The sequence below is a fragment of the Helicoverpa zea genome, chromosome 29 (genome assembly GCF_022581195.2).
Source record: "Helicoverpa zea isolate HzStark_Cry1AcR chromosome 29, ilHelZeax1.1, whole genome shotgun sequence".
Lineage (NCBI taxonomy): Eukaryota > Metazoa > Arthropoda > Insecta > Lepidoptera > Noctuidae > Helicoverpa > Helicoverpa zea.
This window is the reverse complement of record NC_061480.1, coordinates 3446056-3467465: the sequence shown is the minus strand read 5'-3', so window position 1 is coordinate 3467465 and position 21410 is coordinate 3446056. Positions and strand designations below refer to the sequence as shown.

The 21410-nt window shown below is 39.1% G+C and overlaps 1 protein-coding gene across 8 annotated transcripts in view; it reads right to left on the bottom strand.

The window, feature by feature from the left end:
* Positions 1–21410, bottom strand: part of LOC124644004 (protein hu-li tai shao) — an 87303-nt gene that overhangs the window by 46549 nt on the left and 19344 nt on the right. For all 8 annotated transcript variants that reach the window (XM_047183174.1, XM_047183176.1, XM_047183173.1 and 5 more), the window contains exon 2: positions 14350–14404. The gene's annotated coding sequence lies outside the window, so the exon portion shown is untranslated. The remainder of the gene's footprint in view (positions 1–14349; positions 14405–21410) is intronic.

Sequence of the window (21410 nt, the reverse complement as noted above, 5' to 3'; positions counted from 1 at the left end):
GTGTCCAGATGTCCCAGTTCCGACGCGGTGTCCCACTTTTCAGGGCTTATGAGTGGCACTGTGTTTGGACCCTGAAGCGATGCCTAAAATTCTCATTCACAATCTTATATGTATGTATATGAATTTTGACCAGACCTCTATCTTTTCGCCTATCCCTCTTTTCAAACTCTGGTAAAAAGGGTCTTATACATTTTATATCGGTGTACATTAGATACAAACGGACAATTTTTTTACGTTCAGGTATTTGAAGAATAGCTGTGCCCCGCAGTGCGATTGATTCTCCAAAAGACTACAACTTTCTGCACAAGGATAAAACGTAGCATATGTCCTTTCTCAGGCTTAAGACCAACTAGGTGCCAAAATTAATTTAAATTGACAAGTAGTTTTGGTGTGAAAGCTAGACACCAGACCTGCTTCGAATTTATACTATTAAGTAAAGCTAAAACCGCCATACATATTCTATTCGTTTCTTTATATTTAGTACTAGCCGTTTTCCCGCGGTTTCACCCGCGTCCCGTGGTATCTACTGCCCGTACCGGGATAAAATATAGCCTATGTTACTCGTGGATAATATAGCTTTCGAATGGTGAAAGAATTTTTAAAAACTGTCCAGTAGTTTTTGAGCCTATTCATTACAACCAAACAAACAAAGTTTTCCTCTTTATAATATTAGTATAGATCACATTTTCGACTCCCTTATCTACAAAACACGACACTACCACACCTATCAAGACACATTAGCACTCCATTCTACCATTCCTCGGTGTCTCGTGTCAGCTCATCGCGACATACAGCTAAACGTTACACAACCGATGCTCTAATATTATGAGACCTGCATACCTGGTGATGTTTACTTAGCATTACCACTCATGTATTATTTAACGCATTCTTTTGTATGTATTATAACTGTATATAGTACTGTTATCTATACTTAAGGTTTTATTTATCACCGGGGATGCCTGACAGTTCGAAAGAGTTACCGCGGCGCTGGTACATAAAAGGCCTACGACGGAACACGATGGATTTTTTTTCAGTAAACTCCCTCACCGCTGCTAACCACAGCGGGAGGGGTCATATGATGATTTTTTCCATCTTAAAAAAAGGTTTTTGCAGACTCCGGACTGCTATGTTTAATTTTTAAAACTTAAAAGAGATATTGGAATGACACAGGTATCCAGTGCAGAAAAGAAGATCCAGTGCAGCTATGTCCCTTGTTTGCATTTTAAAAGCGAAATATTTTGCAAATACACGTCAAAAAAACAAGAGCATCACAAAAATTTCACAATCCACTCAACCACAGAAAAGCAATTTGGTGTACAAACCCAAAAAATGAAAGCTGAAACCACAGTCTAATTTACTATCTGGGTCAAACAACTACAGTCTACATTTGGACGACTTCGTTTTAAACAAAAGCCTTAAATTATACCCACACACTGGACACTAAACAGTCGGCCGACGATTGACCCGCTGGTCTGCATTTTAATCTTGATTCCAATCAAAGTTTTCAGTCGGTCTGATACCGGCTAAATACCTGATCTGTGTAATGTGCGTAATACATTCGTCTTCATACTGATTTATGAGCCCAAACAAACAATCGGCCGACTAAAAGTTTGCAGTTTGGTACTCTTTAATTGTTTTGTATTTTCCCAGAGAGTTACATGAAGCGTGAGAAAGAGAAATAAACTGGGGTAAAACAAAAGGAGTATGAATTGATATAAATAAGTTTAATGATATAGTCGAAAGGTACAAATGAGAGACAAAACATTGTTGACGAAATCTGTTTCCTGAACCGTGACGAACTAAGTTTTTAAAGGGTTCGAGTTCACACATCGTTAGGTTAACGATTTGTTTTCGTTAAAAACTGAATAGAATATTAATTACAATGTACCGTTCTAGTCACATAGAAAAATATATCTTCTATACATACCATACGTATAATAAAGAGGAAACATTTTTTGTTTCTTTGTTTGGTCCCCAAAGGCTTAAGAAAGTACTGAATCGATTTGAAAAATTCTTCCGCTGTTAGAAAGCTACACTCTTCCCGAGCAACATAGGCTATATTTTAGTTTAGCCCAATACGGGCGGTAGTTCCCACGGAACTCTGATAAAACAGAAGCCCAAAACCTAGTACATTAATAATGTCTACATTATCAGGTAGATAACCAACTAAATCTACGTAACCACAGCTAGCAGTTTCCTTAACAAATCCAAAACAAACCTTGACGCTAGTTAGCGAGTGATTCAGATGTATGCGAATTTCAACACGTCACGAATATTGTGAATAAATCATACGTTAGAAGACCTATCACGACTCTAAAGTTCAATACTTGCTTATATTATTAATTTGGGTTTGTAAGTTTGTCTATATGTATACGGCAAAATTACTGAATTGGATAAAATTGGAATCTGAAGATGGTGCTGATCGAAATAAATTTTATTTCGTAATTTTTTGGCAAGTAAACAACCACAAAACATGTTATTCAGCTTACAATCTACTTTTCTAATCATCAATAATCCCTACTAATATTATAAATGCGAAAGTAATCTGTCTGTCTGTCTGTCTGTTACGCTTTTACGTCTAAACCATTGAACTGATTTTAATAAAATTTGGTACAGAGATAGAGTTAACCTTGAGAAAGAATATAGGATAATATTTATCCCGGACTTTTGAAGAGTTCTCTTGGAAATACGACATACCAACCGAAGTCGATGCGAGCGAAGCCGCGGGCGGAAATCTAGTTTCTTATAATATGATGATTGATGATGTCCTCCTAGCAGATTATCGGCTACGGCGGCTGTTCTCATGTAAGGAGATAAGCCAACTGCGCAGGACATATTATAGTGCACAAGCATTTGCGCAGACACAGGTGCACTCCCTATTCCTCCACTCTCATAGCCCGATGGGACGGGAATCCGACACGACCGGAAAGAGATCAGGCGCAGGACCGACATTTACGTGCTCTCCGATGCACGGGTGAATCAATCACCAACTTCCAGGCTTCGGGATGTTTTGTGAAAGTCTTCTAAAACCCACAAAGCGATTTCGGCCCGACTCGGGAATCGAACCCGAGACCTCGTGCTCAGCAGCCACACTTGCGACAACTAGACCAACGAGGCAGTTTCTTATATACTATTATGCTGGGCCTGATAACATCTCCATAGACAAGACAGTGGGGGTAACAGTTATTTTTATATCATAAGCCAGTCTAACTGGATGCAGCTGAGTACCAGTGTGCCACAGGCCTGTCTGACCTCCTCAACCCAGTTACTCAGGCAACCCGATGCCCCTTCGCATAATAAAGACAGTCATATTCATTAACTCCGTGTTCTCAAACTTTCCTTAACCATTCATGACCTCATCAGAGATTTTCCCGTAGGTGTATTTAAGCCACGGAGAACAAAACAGCGGAGGTGCCATAACGGAAAATCGCCTAAGAAAGAAGCACGCCAAAATATGGGTGAGCGGTTGGCGAAGGATGAGGAACGTTTCTGTCTTCGCCCTTATACACCTTTTTTGGACCCCACCATTTTTTGTAACACCAAAAATAGTTGACGAGGTGACTCAAAGATTCCGAACGCCTCAATAGTTCACTCGTAACTGATCGTTTTGGTCATGCCCAACGTGCGAATTTGAGTTAGAAGAGAGCGCCTGCCAAAATCAGAAATCAAACTTGGCTGCAAGACAGCACTTTTTGAAAGGCAACAATTAACATTAGACAGCTTCCAAAACGCCCACCCATCACCACTTCCTATGTGTTTTTGCTGGGAAGAAGAAGTGGCGCAACAAACTCCCCAGCAACACATGTCGGTCTGTAGGCCCTACCTGCATTACGGCATCTTCGCTCATCGTTCCTTACTCCGTGTTCTATCATGTCCACTTGGAGACACAAGTCCCGGGCCGTGACGCGACATTATGACGTCACGGTGTCAATTAATGTCAATGTCGGCCGTAATCAGCTGGGCGGCTGGCCCTGTGCGAATAAGTAGTGAGTGGGAGATTTTTGCGGATAAAGAGGATCCCGATTTTTTTTAAGACCGAAAGATTGTTGGACATAAGTCTAGTAGCGTTGTCAATTGTTAAATAGGACAAATTATTCTATTTTCTGTGAATTTATCGAGAATGTAGTTTTTTATTCAGAGATTCATCATCAGCCTAGCCTTGTGTCCCAATTATGTTGGGGTCGGCATCCGTGTTTTATATGGAGTAGCTACTGCCTATCAGGCGCTTATTCCTTCTCTGTATGAGAAGAGGCCTATGTCCTGCAGTGGGACTATAAAAAAACTGATGATGATCTATGTTAACTTGGACAATTGTATGGGTTGCATGATTGTTAACTTAGTTTTAATACTTTATTCGATGAGTTTTATTATGCTTTTTGTCCATAAATAAACATAAACTCAACGGCTCACTTCTATACAGACAGCGTCTCTTACTGCCCATAAAATCATTTGAATCATATGAGTACCCACACCTATGCAATATGCAACACTATTAGCCATCATCCATGTAAGTACAATTCGCTACAATGCAACGGATGACGTCAGCCGTGTTAGTGTGAATTTGTATCAATGCCGATGTTGTTCTATCAACTTTTTATGCGCACGCGCCGTCCGGTTGATCGCCGAGGTTAGTGTAGCGTCGGTATAACTACGAAAGCTTTCATTCGCACTAATATTCGTTAAAAAAGAAAGAACATGAATTGGCACAACACAATACAAATAAAGGAAAAAGTACATAAAAAAGAGCCAAATGTACCAAATATACATATAGGTCCAATTCAGCATTATGTCAGACAGCAAATGCCTGACGCTGGTTTTCCACTGGACTAATATTAGGCCCTATACAGGAAGACCGCTGGTAGATTCTGGTACCAGCTACACTGCTATAACCATATATACCAGCTTCAATGTTTCTGCTGCCAGAATGAACAGCGAAGATAAGTGCTGGTAAATCGGCGCCGAACCTTAGGATTCTTTCTTGACGTTTGACTGCCCTTTTGTTGCCACGCAATGTCGCGGATACTCTTTCCAACAATACCACGTCCTTTGGAGTAGGGTACAAGAATATTGGCGTCCAGAGTACGTCAGACAGAAGCATAAGACACAAACGTGCGCAGACACAGGTGCACTCTCTATTCCTTCACTCTCATAGCGCGATGGGACGGCAATCCGACACCACCGGAGAGAGATCACAAGCACGACCGACATCTCCCCAAAGCCTTTGGGCTGTGTGCGAAGATCTTCAAAACTGCCAATACACAGCAAGTTTCATCTAACGTTAGAACATAATATACCAGTGGACATTATGTCATGTCGCGAGTGATGTCATAGTGACAATTCGTGTCAATGTCAGGTTTAACGCGTGGGGCGCGGTCCCACTGTCAGCGAGAAGCGGAAGTTGAAGTGGTTTAGTGGTGTACAGGTGTTAATTGGTTTAATGATTTTAGTAGGTGAGCTGTTTGTCAAGGATTTATATTGTGGTTGATAGACTATGGTGAAATAAATTGGAGTTACTGAAAATAATAAGGGTGCTAGAATGCTAAAAGGTTTGCACGTTACAAGGGCAGCTTTTAGTCAGTAAATATCTGACATTCTCTGTTCTGCTTAAACTACGGAAATTGGCTACTGTGACGCTATTCTAAATGTACAAAAAACACTCTATTTAGGGCTCTGAGCCAATTATTTCACGAGAAATGTACTTTTTACAATTTCACCGTGTATTTACTTTCTTAGGATAAAAACCAAAAAGCTTTACTCCAGTTTATACTCAAAGCTACTTCTCCCAGCGTGGTATGTGACCTTGAATGGTTATCTTAACAAGCCTTTATCTTATCTCAGCGCAATGCAATAGAGGTCGGCGCCACGGAATATAGATCAAGTACCAATTGCATATTAATTCAACATAAGTACTTTGATTCAACTGTTCATATAGTTTCGTTTTGAGAAAATACACCAACAATACTTTCGCAGAAAATATATTTAAAAACTATGACATACTAAAACACAAATTAACAGGCTACTTTACTGCAACATTTAGTATTAGAATTCTAACTTTTTTGTGGTAAGCGTAATTTGTTTTCCGCATTCCCCTTCTTATAAAAATTATCTCTCAAACAAAATTTTCTTGGATAGTGAGCTCTCTCTCCTTGCGTCCACCGTTTCATTCATATGATACCTTCTACACATCATTACCTTTTTTTTATTACCACACTATCCGAACTCCTCTTTCCCCTTTACAATCCCTGATGAATAAACAATAGAAACTACATAGCGATCCCCGCTCACCGCTCCCCGCTCCCCGCTGTGAGTGCGACCTGACCTCGTCAAGTGACAATTTATTAACATATTCATAAGATAACGCGGGTACACACAGCAGGGCGGATAATCTATTCTAATTTATTTATATAACACTTTCTTTATTCATACTGTTATTCTCTTTTATGGGGAAAACAAACATCTTTTTAACCGACTTCAGAAACATGTGCTTCCAGTATTTTTTAACATCATTTGTGACAAGCCTTTTCCCAACTAAATCGGGGTTGATGCAGCTGAGTACCAGTGTGCCACAAGGAGCGACTTCCTATCTATTCTCAACCCAGTTACCTAGGCAACCTGATACCCTTTGGTAAGACTGGTTGTCATACTTACTGGCTTCTGACTACCCGTAACGACTGCCAAAGATGAATTTAACATGGAAGAACTCATTATGTCATAGATTGTCACCCATCCAGGAAAGTTGATTAACCATATGATCGATCTGTGTAGCTGCTATGTAGCCACGAGCCATACGAGCCTCACTACCTCTTAACAGTTCTTTCAAAAAACCGTATTTCAACATGACGCGAATTGCTAAACAGATATATTTTGCATTGCAAATGATGTATTCCATTGGGTTATTTTTGGCTATTGCTTAATATAACATGTGTTTTTATTTGCATGTGTATTTATTACGTTGCAGATGTTTTACTCAATTGTTCGTCAAGGACGTGTGAGATAAAATCGAAGACTGCACAATGTTGACATAATTCTGATAAGGTGACTAATACTTAATGTCCGGGTTTAGAACCTTACAACTAGTGCATGAAGTTCTGTTTTATGACAAGTTACTATTGAAATTACGCAAATCGTCCCCATGCTTTGCTCTCCATAAGAGAAAATTTAGCGATTGTAAATGAAAACGTCCAATGCATGAAAGTAGACATTTTATTTGGGACTCATATTTTCACCTAAGTCCCACCGAACGAACCGTAACTGAGCCGATCTTTCAGTGAAATTGGCAAGTAATTATTGAGCTTTATTTTCACTAACAGAGACACAAACACTTTCTTCCTAATAACCATATCTGTCTGCTAGTTACTCCAATAACCACGCTTTGTTTCTTACCATACTAATCTTACGCAGCTATAATATAAGGCTAACATGAGAGGATTTTTTTTTCCAATATCTAGCATATGAATTGTATACACATGTTTAAAAAAATAAATAATTAAGATTATCAAAACCACAACCCAACCCACTTTAACACTAGGTCATCATTTCCAACCAGTACAAACCACACAAACACAAATTATGCAACACACACACACAGACGCACAGGAACCGCGTTGGCAGGACGCGTTCATTTACATCACGGATGTACCCCCCCCCCCTCTCGGCAGCGGAGCTGAACATCCGTGCAGTGTGGGTCATTAGTCGCATGTGGGTCTATGGTGGTGTAGCGGGTTTTCGCGATGAATCCGTACTAATATTATAAATGCGAAAGTAACTCTGTCTGCCTGTCTGTTACGCTTTCACGTCTAAACCACTGAACTGATTTTAATAAAATTTGGCACAGAGATATAGTTGACCTTGAGAAAGAACATAGGATAGTTTTTATCCCGGACTTTTGAAGAGTTCTTTTGGAAACGTGATATAACCGAACTCTGCGCGGGCGAATCACTACTTCTGGCATTTATGGAAAAGGCAGCTGTCTTCTGCATAGACTGGTATTATAAGGCTGAAGAGGTTGTTCAGGAGTTCCACTAGGGAACTACGGGACCGAGTTGAAAATTGCTTTCAGTGTTAGAAAACCCATTTATAGAGCAAGGCACAGATTCCTGGCGAAAGCTACTCTTCAATAGACAAGCTATTCAGCACTATAACACATTTTTAATTTGAACCAGTAGCCACCATAAGCATCCTCATTTACTATTCAAAGCATTCAAACAACTATCAACCTCCCACTATATCCAACACGGGACTCAAACCCAGAAACAACTAGACCGCCGATGCAATCATTAAACAACATATATTATTCCTACAACTCACCACGGGAGCCAGCAGGATCCACGCTTGCACGCACATCATATATTTTAGTTATAAATGAGCATTTGATTCTTGTGAATTAATTACAGACATTTCCTTCTGATATGGGACAGTTTATTTGCATCACGGAAATTAGAACTGTTTTGATATTTTTGATGCAGAATTCGTGATCGTGGTACCCCAATTTTTAAAGGACCAGCCTCTCATAGATTCCCAATCAGGTAAGTACCGATATAGCTTTCCTACGATATATACAAGTGCTTTCTAAGTAAATGTGGACACCATCAATGACTGAGTAAAGGGTGCAGGTAAATATTTTGACGAAACCTTTGTCTGAAATCTTCAATCCACCTTGAGCAAGCATGGTGATTAACGCTCATTCCTTCTCTATATGAGAACAGTCCTATGTCCTGCAGTGGGACAGTAAAAAGGTTTATATAATGCTGATATGCACCAAACATACATACATGCATGTGGTACAATAATCTCCTGACACAAAATCAATGCAACCAACCAATAAATAAAATCTTCAAATACCCGCGTCACAGCAAAACACATAAAACTCATAAACAGAACACGCCCTGTTCTATTTACGAAATAAACGGGTAATTCGTAATAAGAAAATTTGAATTCCGAACACACAATTGAGCATTCATCGCTCGTCGTTCGGATGGAGCGGACTTCTTTACGTCAGCTATTAAGTTTAAATACAGTAGTGGAGTGGTAATTAAAAGCGTTTAATGATTGTAATTAATTTTACGATTATGACATTATTATGTTACGTAAGTTAATTGATACATTATTTATTGTAAGGTCAGTGAGATAATTGTGTGACGAGGTTTAATTAATTGAATAATTAATATATTCTGGGCCTAGTGCCCGTGGCACTAAGTATTTTGAGACAGTTACAATTTCTTCTTTACTTATATTATAAAACTAAAGACTTTGTTCGAGCATTCTGTCTCCGGAACCAGTGGTCTGATTTGAAAAATTATTTTACTGTTAGATAGCCCATTTATTGACGACGGCGACGGCTATAATCTATTTATTCCGCCACGCGAAGTAGTGAGAGTCAAGATAAAGATTTCTATTTCACATAGACTTATTAGGTACAGATTACCACGAAAGGTCAATAGCTAGGTGCACAGTTCCAAGGAGTCTTATAGAGAAGATCCAGCAAGAAACTCCATAGGAACTCTTTTAAGAACATTAAGTCTCACGGTACACAACCAAAACCGCAGAGAAACAACTACTGAACCACAATATACCTACTAAAAACTCTTTAACCCACTTCAGAAGCCAGTCGTACATAAACACGGCTGCATTAACATGCCAACACTCAAACGACACTTAACTTCACTAATTGCATCTCACTACGAAGTCAGACGCGTCTGAAGTCTGACTGCGCGGTAGACGGATTTTGTTAGTAGAATATGTACTGCGCAGGAAAACAAGCTAGCTTTAGGCATACCAAGTTATGTCATTTGTAGTCCTGGATTATTAAACCAACTGGATCGGACATGAGCACAAATCTCTATGCGATAAAGTCTGCCAATTTAAGGGCGGGAGACGAAGTAAAACGACAAATATTGCTGGCTTTCCATACATTTTAACCGACTTTAAAAAAAGGAGCTTCTTTGTTCGACCTGTGTTAGCATGAGGGTCCGTTCAGATAGACCGGGTCGGAGATTATCGGCGCGCATTTTTCTTTTCACACAGACCGGAGCCGATCGGCTGCGCGAGCATTAAAGAGCATGCAAACGGAGCCAAACATCAAGAAAAAATACACGATCGGAGCCGGTCGGCTCCTCTTATTATTTCACACCGAGCGCATCCGAGCATTCTCAATGACAAAATCAGTGCGCATGCAATAATAAACCTTACTTCAAATACTAAGTTCTCAATTTTCAACGTGTTAAGAATTTGCTCTGCTCTCCGACCCGGTCTATTTGAACGGACCTGACCGTATGAGTGCGATTACCTCAAGCTTGGCTGAACCGATTTTTTTAGCATAGTATTTGTCAGACTTAGGATACAGCTTTAGGTATACTACTGCCAATCTTTTACATAGCCACGCACTCACACAGGCATAAATTTAACGCACACATCTACAAAATCATGCTTTTGACAGAGTGCACGGTAAAGGCGTATCCAGTTGTTTAACCGCTCTAAGTTGTAAGTGTACAGGTAGTTCTACGTACCCTCGGCATAATAAATGTTATTCCTACCCTCACCCCAGCGCGAGCAATAAAAACTCGCTGACTTTCAAGCCTCGTTAGGAAATGCAGAGGGGAGTGGCCCAAAGAGTAGACTAGTAACAGATGCGACATGAACTCCACAATTGCATACTGTTTGTAATAAAAATATTTTTAAAAATGATTGTAACAGTGAGGCAGAACAAAATCATAATTTAATAACCGATGCATGAATGTGTAAGTTAGGTTTTTAAATATCAAATTACTCAAACTTTACTTAACTTCAAGCCTTTCTTCTAATTGTCGTGCCATTGCAGCTATTTACATACGTAAGTATATCAGTGACAGAATAATGTTTGCACAGCACTTCAAATTGAGTGATTCTAGAGAGAAGAAAGTGGGATAATATCAAGTTTCCTTCGAACCGTGACGGACGAATCCTATGCCTTTACCCCTTTCAAAACAAAATAAATAACACGTATTCTGCTACAGTCAAAACTATAAACCAACTACTTTATCCCATAACTTATAAACTCTAACCATCCTCAAAATCACTGCACACAAACACGACATCTCATTAAACCCCAAACACCGACAAGTTATGAATAACCAATGAAACAACTGAACGTTGCGTCTACAACACAATTCTATATTCTATGAACCGTCGCCAGTCTGTCGGCAAACGCAATCAATACTATGTTTATGAATGCAGTTATATTCAGTGCTAGTTTTCTGATAGTCAAAATGGGTTTATACAAACTTTAATGTAGATTGTAGAAGTTATTTGAGTAATATTAAGCCATCTGTCTAGCCATTTCATTTTGATACCCGTAACGACTGCCAAAGATGTTCATGTAGTAGTTAAAGTGGTGTATAATAGACTACCTATCATTGCACGTTGCTTGAACATCTTTGACAGTCGTTACGGGTAGTAAGAAGCCAGAAAGTCTAACTACCAGTCTTACCTAGGGGTATCGGGTTGTTCGGGGAACTGGGTCGAGGAGGTCAGATAGACAGTCGCTCCTTGTGGCACACTGGTACTCAGCTGCATTCGGTTAGACTGGAAGCCGACCCCAGCATAGACGGAAGTACAAGAGATCAAGTTTTTACAAAACACCAATACGAAACTCGCAAGACGGAAAGTGTCTTACAAAGTCTTGAGATAAACTACCGGTATGGGATACGTCGATCACATAGAGATGAACCACTTCAAAAACCATATCCTCACACATACAAGCATCTCCTCAAAAATGCACAAATGGGCCCACATTTCCTGCAGCTATACCTCTATACTGATATTGTACAGCTGAAGAGTTTGTTTGTTTGCTTGAAAGCGCTAATCTCAGGAACTAGTGGTCCGATTTGAAAAATTATTTCCATGTTACATAGCTCCATTTATCGAGGAAGGCTATAGACTACTATTTATCCGGGTGCAGAGATTTTCACGGGATGCGGGTGACACCGCTGGCAGAAGCTATATTGCAATAAAAGCTAAGTCTTAGGCCATTTTCTGTTAATTAAAAAAAAACTACTTGTGTCTTACAATGATATCGCATTCGGCTAAATATTTTTTCAATACGCGCCGTCTCACGCCATCATCGTTCGAACCAGTACTTATTATCGCGCGTTAAAAATCTGCTAGTTTGAAACCACTCTCACAAAACACCATATCTACATAAAAGACGTTAGAATTACATCGATAGCTGCGTGTGGGCTGCGCGGGCGCCGATTGTAACGGACGTCAATCATCTTTGAGCTCGTCTGTTTGATTGGCGGGCTAATCATTTAGATTTCGATGTTTGTAATGGGGAGTTATGATGCAATTGTTTTTTGACCGACTTCGAAAAAGGAGGTTCTCACAGTAGAAACTTAGAACCTCCTTTTTTGAGTCAGTTTTAGGTACTTTAGTAGGTATTAAACCGGTATTGTTAAGACCGCTCCCAAAATTCTTTCTGTGGTTTTGCTTAGGTACTAGAGATAAGAATTTTACAAGACTTGTATAAGGCTTATATCACATTTCTGTATCAAGTAAGCGAATCAACGATAGATAGAATATTGAGGAACAGTCGTAAATCGATTCCTTAACATACATGGCGTGTGTGGTTTATAAAAATCCAAGCATACACTTCAAACCGCTTAAGTTGGAAATCTAAAGTTAGTAGTTAAGATACCATAAAAGGAATATTGTGTGTTAAGATACCATAAAAGGAATATTGTGTGCATACGCAATGCAACTACCTCAATACATAAATAAGGCATCGTTCAGACCAAACGTATTGTCGGCCGCTGACTGTGAGCGCGCGTTACGCAGTTTATTGCTTTTCCATATATATTGAAATTGTCGTTCACACCGACCATACGCTGTTACGTCGTCTGTTGTAGCTGACTCTCAGTGGCCGATTATTTTACTACGCGACTATGCACGGCGGACGCGGATTGGCTACGCGGACGCAGTTGCCGAATAGCGCCGCTCCGCCGCGTACGCACCGCCGCGCCTCGGTACAGCACGTCGATAATTAGTGTCCCTTTTATATAAACTTAAACGTATTAGGCATCGTTCAGACCAAACGTATTGTCGGCCGCTGACTGTGAGCGCGCGTTACGCAGTTTATTGCTTTTCCATATATATTGAAATTGTCGTTCACACCGAACCGACTATACGCTATTACGTCGTCTGTTGTCGCTGACTCTCAGTGGCCGATTATTTTACTACGCGACTATGCACGGCGGACGCGGAATGGCTACGCGGACGCAGTTGCCGAATAGCGCCGCTCCGCCGCGCCCGCACCGCCGCGCGCCTCTGCCGCAATACACTCGAGAAACAAACTTCAATGAGGACAGACGTGACACGTGACACCTCGCGATGTTCGACACCGAAAAGTTTATTGCAGAAGTACATTCTAGAGAATGAATTTGGAATGCGAATTCAGAAGAATTTAGTGATAGAAACTTACGATGCGCTTGGGAAGACATAGCATCTGTTATGTATGAAGATTGGGGGGTTCAAATACTGAGCTCTTTTATGTGTAGAATAGTCAGCTCAGCGTACGCATCTAGTGTGAACCTACACGAGCCTATTCTTTTGTTCACACATGTAGCGCGTCGTACGCTATAGCTTATTGTCGGCTTGGTGGGTACGGGTACTGCAGATTGAGTCGACGTTCACACTGGGGCAGACAGTGAGTATACTCACAGTCAGCGGCGGACAATACGTTTGGTGTGAACAATCCCTTAAAGATAGTAACTCATCGAATGTTTTACTGTCATACGAAAATATTTCTTGAACTTATTTGGATAAAGTCTATATTCGAAATATAAAGTATGAAATTGACCAAGAAAACATCTCTTCAAAAAGGGATGTACCCACAATCTCTTCTTTTTATTATTTTCGTCTTCCTCTAGAGCTTCGCAAATGGCAACTATCTGAATGCGCATCATTTAATTGAAATATCAGTAAAACGTCTGATTTGAAAAAATAAATTACGCTAGTTTTATCGTTTATAAAATACTAAGTGCAACTTCAAATACTGAGCCCTTTTATGTGTAGTAGAATAGTCAGCCGCTCAGCGTACGCATCTAGTGTGAACCTACAAGAGCCTATTCTTTTGTTCACACATGTAGCGCATCGTACGCTATAGCCTATTGTCGGCTTGGTGAGTACGCGTACTGCAGATTGAGTCGACGTTCACACTGGGGCAGACAGTGAGTATACTCACAGTCAGCGGCGGACAATACGTTTGGTGTGAACAATCCCTTAATAATCTAAAGTAAAAGATTTCTGTATTCGACTACTCCGATCGCGATTTTCTCAAAGTAAATGTTAGCCAGGTGCAAAAGAAGAGGTACTCACCCAAAAGACCGTTAAGAGCTGTAGCAACCCTCTCCTCTTGGAATCATGCACAACACTGTAACAAACAGACATATAAGTTAATAAATATCATTAAAAATAAAGAAAACAAATTATTTTGGTTGAGCTCGCTAATCTCAGGAACTACTGATTCAATTCCAAAGTTAAGATACTTCAATTATGGAGGAAAGCTTGCAGCTTTTTATTCAGGTTAAGTATACTATGCTATGCTTTGCAGGAATTCATTCCCTTGGAACTTATAAAAAACTACGGGGATCAGCTAATTGAAGAAAACACTTCTTTTCTTTTTACACAGTCTATCTGTTTCTCTTTTTATTCCAACTTTCCTATGACTGGCTTGCTGGAAGAGATTTCTTATGAAATAAGCTGTGCCTTTGTAATTTTTTTAAATTTTTCTTCTTGTCTATGTTTTATGTAATTGTGTACACAAACTGTTAAATAAATAAATAAAACAAGGTATATACATACTTATAATTTTTCAATTTTTAACTACAGATCTTAACCAAACATTACACGTAGCTAAACAAATTAAGACCTAACTAATTCACTCGCTCATTAGCACCGACCCAGCATCGCAATACTCAATGATTCACTCGCTCTCTAAACAATACGGTGATTAGACAATTTGTAGGCTAACTCCTCCGTCACTTTCACTGATGACGTCATTCAGTCACTCATCATTGGTGGGTCATTTGTTTAGGAGTTAATGCTATAGGTTAGTTTGCCTGAATAAGTCTGTTTAACTACTTTTTTACGTGATGGTAAGCAAAGATGTGGTCAAAGGTGGACCACGCTTGTTTAGAAGTTACCTATTTACTCTTGACATGAAGACTCCTTCCTAGATAATAGATATCATGATACACAGACTTATCTGCCTAGCCTTTTCCCATCTATGTTCGTTCTCAGGCTCTAGGCTTATTATTGTTACATTAAAATTGTTACAGTAGTTTTGGCATGAAAGCATGGCAGACACGAGAGTTAATTTGTAATTTTTACATTTGTCAGGGTACTAGTTTCACTAATTCAATCTGGGGCAAAATATTGGCCATAGCGGCTGTTTTCCTGAGGAGATTAGCCAGCTGCGCAGGACATATCATGGTGCACAAGCATTTGCACAGACACTGGTGTCCGATGAGACGACAATTTGACACCATCGGAGTACAATTACGTGCTCTTCAAGGCACAAAAACAAAATTGACGTCAAGAACCCCCCATTACATTAAATGACGAATAGTACAAAAAAACCTCGGTCTGATTACTTCGCCATTTAGCCAGAGGCCCAGCCTACCAGCCATTACAAAATACTTGTTTATCTCAGCCCCACATTATGTATAGTATTCGTACAATAATGATATTGTAGTCAGTACAATTTGTACTCGCTCAAGGTTATGCGAATATAGCAGAACCTGTTTCGGTTTATGAGAGCCTGGTACTTTGGATCAGTGTTACATCATCTGCCTAGCTATTTCCCTGGTCGATCAGCTTATGACTTCCTAATCTTATTGCTGAGAATACATACATATGTCTCTCCCGTTAATTCAAAAAAGGACAGGATAAAACTGCTTTCATAAGGTCATCTAACCACATCCCTAGTTACTGCCCCAGGCTAAGTTTACCGGCTTCCTAGCGAAACTAAATCAATTGTTATTCCTCTCTTGAAAACCAGAATATGAACTTCTCTGTTCTAACAAGCAATCAAACCTTAGATCTTTATTATATTTGCCAAGCCAGTTAGACAGTCACTTCTCGAAAATTGTATTTTTTTCGACGATTTTAAACCAGAATAACACCTGAAAAGAACTTCCGTATTTCACCTTACATTGTTTACTATTCTATTGTACGAAACCCCAAATAAATCTATGACAAACGTACAAATCCAAAATAAAAACAAGTCACCCAAACACTCAGACACAAATTCGCAGAAACGCATCTTCACAAAAAACATCGCACGACAACAAACTCTTGCGCAGCCCGAACATTGCCGAAGTAGCCCGAACATAGCCGAACGGCCGCGGCTGACGCCCCAGTGACGTCACGCGGAACATTTGGAACAGAACCGATGACTTCTGAATAAAAAGCCGCAGTGATAATGAGTCATTGTTAGATTTTTTTTGGTGTTTCATGAACCTTGATAGTCGAATGAGTGTGCATATATTTCTGATCGTCCGTGTCGGATTTACTAGGCTACGTTTGGGGGATTTGACCTGACGGCCGTACACCTGATTGCCTGGTTACAGTAGCTACGGATGCTAGTGGTTTCGGGAGGCCCGTGTTACTACTAGTACAGCTGTGAGCAAGTACTGTAATTCCTAGCTAGTAAATAATCGTGCACTATAATATGTCCTGCGCAGCCGGCTAATCTCCTTATATGAGAACAGCCGCTGTGGACGACTTTTGGGCTAGGAGGAAATCATCATCCACATGATTTCCTAGCTGAAATTATGTAGTTTTTAGTCTCAATATCGAGATAATAAGTTGTGACTTTAAAAGGCCAGACAGAATGTCTATCTATAAGATTCTAACCGCGTGGAACAGCTAATGATAGATAAAATAACAGGTGCTGAATTGTACTGAAACGTCCGCCCTTCACAGCTTCCTATGTTTTGTTGCTGGGAAATGGACCGACAAACTACATAGCGACAAATAACTGTATTTATCTTCAGAGAAGACTAGCTTCCGTTAGCGTCACGAGGCAACTTCTTCCCATCATCATCATCTGCCGAGCCTTTTCCCAATTATGTTGGGGTCGGCTTCCAGTCTAACCGGCTATAGTTGAGTACCAGTGTGCCACTAGGAGCGAGTGCCTATCGAGTGCCTATTTGATCTCCTCAACCCAGTTATCCGGGCATTCCAATACCCCTAGGTAAAACTGGCTTCTGACCAACCGTATCGAATGCCAAAGAAAGTTCAAATGGCAGCAAACTTCTTCCTACAGTCGGACAAAATATAGCCTATTTCACCCGAGGATAATGTAGTTTCCCAACAGTGAAAGAATACTCCAATAGACTTTGTGGTACAACATAAAACATCCTCTTTATAATTTTATCGTGCAAAAATCCTAGTCGTTCGTAATGGCGGGCTGCTGTACTAATTAGTACACCATATAGAGATGGCCTTGCGATCTATTTCGGTGCTATTACTGAACTCATGTTAAAATAAACTGTGTAAGAGTTTCTGCAGCGAAGTACTTACTTTTATAATGGGGACTAGCTTCCGTTAACGTCTCGTGGAAACTACTTCGCGCATACGGATAAAAAGAGTATCCTATAGACTTCCTCGACAAAGGGGCTATCTAGCACAGAATGTTTAAAAGCAGTCTAGAATTTTCCACGATTAGCGCGTTTCAACAAAATCTTCAGGTTTATTAAATTAGTATAGACATGGAGCTTATTCCTGATAGCGTCTTTCAAAAGCTAAATAAGGAAAAATCCGACTAATATTATGAAAGCGAAAGTCTGTGTATCTGCGTTTTTCTGCCTATTTGGATTAAACTTTGTAGTAATACAGCTTATAATATATATATAAATAGGACACTTTATGCACCGCTACCATTTCTCTCAGAAAGTGGATGAAAATACTGGTGGACTCTAGTTAGGTACAGTTTTAAGAACCTCGTCATTTTACTGCATATCAACATGCACACATATCATATCAGCTATCAAACTCCGCTATCTTATACAAACATTAAACAAAAGAAAGCTGCAGTACTTTACACGAATTGTAACGAAATACATTCTACATTGATAAGGCTGAGTTATTGATAACTCAGGTAAAACATATGTAGGGTAAAACGTACTATTGTCGGTCATTCTATGAATATTTCATTCGAGAGAACTCGAATTTAAAGCCATTTATTCAAAGTAAGCTGAAAATCAGCACTTTTTCAAGGTCAAATTTACAAAAGACAGCTCCCAAAACGCCCGCCCTTCACCACTTTCAATGTATTTTTGCTGGGAAGAAGAAGTGGTGGAACAAACTCCCCAGCAACACATGTCTGTCTGTTTGAAGAACCATAACCATACAAATGAATTTTAGGTAATGCATACCTGATAAAAACAGAGAGACGAGTAGGAATTTAAGTACGTGAATAATATATTTCTTCAATATTGCAATTTGGAAAAAAATGGAGTACATAATGTATAATTTTATAAAGTTAAACGATCAGAAAGATATGCTGATGGTAAGTGATTACCACCAGAAAACTCTAAACAAAAAAAAAAACGCAAATTATTTCAATATCTATCACATTTATATTTATTAACATCCATGTGTAAACTGGTAATTCCCACTGAACGGTCAAGTCGAATCATAAAATAAAAATAACTATCTGAGACAGAGCCAATAACACATTTCTCATAAGGAAAAGTAAAACAAAAAGATTAACAGCCGTTCCCAATATTGTATCTATCTTTTGAAATGTTTACTAGAGATAGAATATTTACATTCGCCCTATATATCCATCCTCCGAGACTTTTCCCAACTATGTTGGGGTTGGCCTATACAAGTTATGTCGAATTCCTATCTCTAGTAAGAAACAACAGATATGTTATGGACCATGTGATTAATTCGGGCATTATTTATAATGCCCGAGCATTATGAATAATGTCTAGCTTTATCGGGCCAAGTGATTAATAACTATCTTAACTTCATTATTTATCACATTGCACGGGCATTATTATATTGCTACATGATAGTTGGGCAATTTGATAATGAAGCTATATTTTATGCGGTGCGAGGGTGGCAGATGTTCTAATAAATAAATCATGTTACTTGCTACATATTTTATGATTATTGTTTTAAATTATATGTTCTATTTTAATGGGAAATTATAAGTCTAGCCACAAAATTATTTATTGGACAATTGTCATCTAATTTACTAACTCGGCCTCGTTTTTCTTGATCTCATTTTTCTTGGCTCGTTTTTTTTTATGGTAGAATTTAATTTGGATTCAAAACATTGTATTAAAAACTGAACTTAGTGACGAAAACGAATCGCTGCAAAACCGACTCCACGTAGTCTTGTCTGCCCTACCCCTAGAGTGCAATTCAAAACCGCGTAGGCGCGGAGGGGCGAAGCGGCCTGCGAGCTGAGGCGCGGTAGTTGAAGCGCTCGCTGCCGCGGCTGAGGCTGGCCGGCTGAGCCGGCCAGTAAGCCGAAGCTACGGTGGTGAGCGTGAAAACCATCTGCCACGTTAAGCTCGCATGGGACCGCCGGAGCCCCGCAGCGCCGGAGCCGTGACAGAAGCCATGCTTGCTGCATGTTGCATGCTTACTTCCATCACTCTGTCAATTGATATGGGATGTGTTATATTTTAAACGTACTGAGTAAAAAAATTAGAAGCTAAATAAATATATTTTATGATGTCATTTAATAGTATTTCAGAAGTTTACTTTAGCATGCTACAAATTTAATTGTGGCTGACTTAGTAATTTAGAAGGCAACATACATTTTTGGGGGCGAGTAATGATATTAAAAAGAAGCCTGTTTAAATAGCACCCTATTTTAATTATATTTTCTATGTGACTTTTATTTAGAGAAGCTAAATAATAAAAGTTAATTATGCCAAATAATGAGTCCGATCGCTTAAACTTTAGTTTATTTTGTTTTATAATAATAAGTCATTTGTATAAAACAAAGATATGTTGTAAATTTTTTGTTTTAAATTTAATTATATTTTATGTTATGTTTTTAATATGACTTTCCTTAACTTTTAAATGCAAAATCTAGTGAATTTTTAAGGCAGAAGTCCTTCATAATTAATCCAAATCATGAGGCTGATTATTTAAGTGGTTTAATATTTAATTTATTTTAAGTTAAATGTCAATAACAATAAAAAAAATGAAATTAAATATGTTTGTATTACTTTGCCCAAACGGTCACGGGCAATATGTATAGTGCCCGGTCAATTTGATTATTTTAATAATTATTATCAAATTGCACTCTCATATTGGGCATTATTCATAATGACCGGGCATTATGTATACTGCCCAATTTATCACTTGGTCCATAACAGATACACAGAATATTGGGAACGGCCGTAAGTACGTTGTTTTTGCTTAGCTGGATATAAAAGAGAACAAACAAACAAACTAATAAATTACATGTAAAAGCAATGTAGACGACAGATCGTATATCCATACACGAAATAAATCTAAGCCATACTGTAAGTAATTTTGAATCTGCGAAAAGTACTTGAACTTTGTCTCAAAGTTATAAGTTATTGGGGTGCCGTACCTAAAAGGTAAAACAGGAGTATTTTACTAAGGCTGTGCCTCGAGAAACGTAATTGATCGACATTAACATTTTTCAGAAATTGTGTCTTGCCGCTATATCCTAAATACTGAAAACTAGAATAAAATAAATATTTCAGGGAGCTCCTATTCAACAAACGTGATCTTGTAACTCTTTTTATAGATACGAAACTCTCACTTACGCTTACGTAGTTCCCTCAGAAGTCGCATAAGATCAGCGACAACAGGTAATCTTCAATAACGTGACTCATACAATACCACTCTTCCTACACTTTCCAACCCCATTCTGCCCCATACAAAAATCCCATTTAAGTCTTCCAATCTTATACCGGCAACGATCACAGTCACCATACATACTATCAGCACCGATTGGCTATCTTATCTGTAAGTGTCCGCCCCACTTGCCCGTATTCTTGGAGTCCTGATAAACTGTTACATTTCATAGAATACGTGGTTCTGACGTTATGTCATAACGGAATGACTACAAAATTATTGTTAGTAAGGGTTTTGAAGGGGATGGTAATTTTGTATTTTGGCGATGAAGTAGTGAATGGATTTAGATGAGTTTTGCTGTAGAGATATATATATTGTGCCTTGAGGAGGATGATGATGTATTTTTATTTCGTTGCATGTAGTAGTTTCTCTTAAAATATATAATTTTCTTGAGGCAGCATAAGTCTGGATTTTAAAGTTTCACTGGATGCAACTGTTTTACAAGGAGCGACTGTCTATCTGACCTCCTCAACACAGTTATCTGAGCAACCTGATGCCATTCGGTAAGAGTGGTTATC